This window comes from Numida meleagris, chromosome 1 (assembly GCF_002078875.1).
Source record: "Numida meleagris isolate 19003 breed g44 Domestic line chromosome 1, NumMel1.0, whole genome shotgun sequence".
NCBI classification, from domain to species: domain Eukaryota; kingdom Metazoa; phylum Chordata; class Aves; order Galliformes; family Numididae; genus Numida; species Numida meleagris.
In genome coordinates, this window is record NC_034409.1 from 48914641 (window position 1) to 48919030 (window position 4390).

The window sequence follows — 4390 nt, forward strand, 5'->3', positions numbered from 1 at the left end:
AAAGGAAAGGAAAGGAAAGGAAAGGAAAGGAAAGGAAAGGAAAGGAAAGGAAAGGAAAGGAAAGGAAAGGAAAGGAAAGGAAAGGAAAGGAAAGGAAATGGGGATAAAGGGAAAAGGGGGAAAAAGGGGAAAAAAAAGAAAGGAATCAAGGAAAAGGAAAAAAGGAAAAAATAAGAAATTTTAAAAAAGGAAAAAATGAGAAAGAGTAAGAAAAAAAAAGAAAAAAGGCCAGGGTGAGGAGGCTGCTGTTAGGTCTCCAGCCCTGAGGGCGCGGCGGCGAGGCAAGGGGCGCAGTACCGCCATGCGGACGCAAGGTGGCGCCGTTGCCCCGCGGAGCCGCCCCCGGCGCGGAGGCGCGGGCTGTGGAGCTGGGTCTGGGGGCGCTGCCCCGGGCGCCGGGGGCGTCTCCGCTCCGTGAGATTGGAGGAACGCCAACGTGCTGGAGTGCCGCTTGTGATTAATGAAATAAAATAAGGGACGGGGGAGTTCTCGTGAGATTGGCAATGCAACACTTTACAGCTTTCGTACTAGACATGTCAAAAAAAAAATAAAAGTAAGAAGTGATGTCATGGCCTTTCTTTGAACTTTAATAATATTTGCATTTTTGCTTCGAAATTATTTAATGTATCTGACTCAGCATCTTCCAATAAATTAAATTAAATAAATTAAAGCAACACACCAAACCTCAAACCTTCCAGCCTAAAAAGGAAGCTTTTTCACTGTGACGTTCAGCTTGTTTTACACAGCCATACAAAAAAGCTCCTCTGAACTTGTTTTATTTTGAGCACAGTTTTTTGGGGGGCACACGATTTCTCCTGAATGACAGATCTATCTGGGAGTTTCTGGCAGCATGGTAAGCTAGATGTGGCACTGAGGGACACGGCTAGCGGGCATGGTGGTGGCGGGTGGGTGGTTGGACTGGATGATCTTTGTGGTCTTTTCCAGCCTTAGTGATTCTATGGCTCTATTGGGTTGTGAGTCTGGTGGGCCAGGGTATACTCACCCACATGTGATCACATCTGTTCCACAGTAAAGTCTCATCCTGCAGTGAAAGTGTCTTTACTGTCGTCACTTTGCAAATCTGGGCAAATCCAGACCTGCCTTGGCCCCAGGACCTGTTTGTAACACAAGTGCAGCAGGCGCCTTACTTTGATATATACAAGCGTCTGTGTGGCTGTTAAACAGTGTGCTTTCAATCTGGGCCCCTCAGCGCCGTGCCCAATAGGCGGATCTGAAAGACAAAATGTCAGCCAGACAGAGATGGAACCTACCAGCAAAGAGCCACGGCCAGAGATAGGGGACATTCCAATTGCTCAGCCCTACACGGTTGCACCACAGCCAAGCTGCGTTAACTCTGCTGGGTAAGGATGGAGCGCAAGGCATTCTGTAACCGAGGTGTTCGAGGGAGATCACACCAGACTGGTGCTCAGGTCTTGTGGCCATCACATTTTTCATCCAGCAGAAGTCCCAGTGCCTGATTTACCACCGTGGCCGCCCCAGTTCTGGCTCCAACTTATTTTTTCCAAACCTTGGAGACAGGAGAGGTGGGAGGAGGGGAAGGGCTGCTCTGCAGGTTTCATTATGCATATTGCCTCTCTTTTGAGTAGCATTTGTCTTCATTGTCTGACAGTAGTTTCTAAAAGTGGAAGTCACTTTCTCTATGCTGAATGAATGTGGAAATGTTGGAAGAATCTTTATGCTCCTTTACAAGATCCCAAAGATGTGAAACTCTTGATAGTGTCTCTCCTGATTTCTCTTTCACAGAGCACTCTACAAATGTAATCAGCTTTTGGGGCATGCTCTACCTCCAACTGTGCATACAATACTCACATTGGAATTAATAAAAGCATGATGATGTATTTGAAGTGAGAATCTGGGACAAAAAGTTAAATACTTGCTGTTAAAATCACTGATGAAGGTTTCTTTGGCTTTAGTTCTCATATTAGAGGTATCTGTGTGTCTAAGGCTGGGAAGAATCATTTTCACGGGTACATGTGTCTTAGCAACCTCTTAGGAAACAAAATACATGAAAATTGATGACATTTTATACAGGGAGTTTGGAAGTATGTCATAGAGTCATAGAACTGGTTGAGTTGAAGAGGACCTTTAAAGATCATCTGGTCCAACTCCCCTGCAATGAACAGGGACACCTACAGCTCGATCAGGGTGCTCAAAGCCCCTCCAGCCTGACCTTGAGAGGTGTGCTGCTGTTTAACCCCATGGCTTCATCTCCTGTTCTGCCCCAGGGGTTGTGGAATTGGTTGTGATTGATGGGATGCTTGTCATACATGTGGACAAGGCACTTGGCTCAGGTTTGTGTTGGTGACCTTGGGTAAAGCATTTAGCAGGGCTCCTCTTGTGTGGCTGGTGTGTCTGTGGAACTGATAAGGCTCCTAAAGGGACATTTCATGTGTTTGTCTTCCCATGCTGGTGTGACAGGGAAAGGCTGTTTGGTCCCCTCAGGGCACAAGGCCAAGGGCAGACCATGCCTGGGTTCCTGTCACCTCACACCCAGGTGAGATGCTGCGTGCCGCTTGCAGGCTCTAGGTTCACACCTGGGCTGCTTCTAAGCACGGCTCATGGTATGGAGCCCTCCTTCCTCTCCCCACATTGGAGGCACCAATCAGCAAGTGGTCTTACTTGCAAGCTGCCCATAGCACAGATTTTCTGGCTCCTTTTCCATCTTTCCTTGAGATTAACTTCTGTCACTGGGAGCTGAGGAGGTGAAGTCAAGCAGCAAAAGGTCTCAGACCTGAAACTGTCCTGATTTCTTTGTAAGGTGGCAGGAAGAGGGGCCCAGTGGGGAACTGAGCAAGGGCAGCCTTTGTCCTGCTGTACCACCTAGATGAAACAAGCATGAATTTCCCAGAACAAGCTGCACGCCTGACATTTCTGCTGTGTAAAATTGCCCAGCAGTTGCTCACTGCAGGGATTTCAAAAGAGAGAGGAAGTCATGAGCTGGAGGCACTGGGTCGAGGGTGTCTCTGCCTGGGAGAAGCTCCTGTTCCTGTCTCATGAGCCAGACCAGATCCATGACCATGAGCAGCGACCAGAGAGTGGGAGCACCCCCAGCCCTGCAGGGTGACCTGTCTCTGTGAGCAGAGATGCTCCCTGCAGCCAAACCATCCATTCCCTGTTGCACTGTGGCCTCCTACTTTGCCTCTACCAAGGCAGGGGGAAGGCAGGGCTGAGAGGTACTCCTGTCACCTGAGCTGACAGCTAGCATTCATCATCTCCACTTTCCTTTGAGCATCTGTAGCACCGCTTTTCCCATTTCAGCCCTTTCCAGCTCTGCAGGTGAATTCCCAAAAGCGCTGTGAACTAACTGCACTTCCTGAAGGTCTGAAGAATGAGGACATTATTTACTTTTAGCTGGTGATGGGCATCGAATGGTGTGAAAGAAAGACGTTTCTCAGCTCCATCACTATCTGGGACCAAAATAACAGATAAAAGAAGAAAATCAGTGGGAGTCATCATTATATGGAGTTGCCATGGAAATAGCATGAGAGAACTTGGAGGAGAGCAAGTACACCGTGTCTCCAGGAGGGTATCAATCCGCTGCTAGCCTCACGCCTTTTTATCGCATTAGCAGGCAATATTTCTGATTTAGCAAGAGGTGGGAAAACATCACAGCACTGTTCCGACATTTTTGTCTATCTCATGATTTCTATGACCAAGACCTTTGTGACCCTTCGAGAAGCAGAAATGCGAACTCTGATGCTGTTGGAGAGTTGTCTTGGAAACCATTTGATAATTTCAGTAAAATTTTCCCCAGAAAATATTTATTGGATTTTATGGATTCACATGTAACAAAAAACGATCTTTTTTTTAATGTACAGTTCTAAGATTTATTTTTCAAAGAAAAATGTCACATTTCGTTAGAAGTGCTTTTTAATGCTGATTTTAAAGAAAAGCATTGATTGCAATTTAAATGATCTCTGAGTTCAGTACAGCTGCCACCTTCTGCTGTTGCACCATTCTGGGAAGCCCATTTAACTCTCCTCTTTGTCACCGAATCTTGCTGTTAAACTGCCCCGTCAGCTCCCAGCACCTGCACCCCATTCTCCACCCCATGGTTCCCCAGTGGTCTCTCCTCTGGAGGGCTCAGAGACAGAGGCACATGCATCACGCAGATATGTGTCCCCAACTTCTTTCAGACTCAGAAAGGCTTTGCCTCCTCCCCAGCAAAGCTGAAGCCACCCCCACAGCAGAGGTTGTCCCACTGGTGGCAGCTGTGGCCATATGACCTGTAATAATCTGCCACGTGAATACTGGCATCCTACTGCTTTTGTGTGCAGGTATGAGAGTGTGAATAAATGAAGCCAGTTTTCATTTCAAATAAAACCATGGCTCTGTCCTATCAGGCCTTGCATTGATATCTGCTGCACTA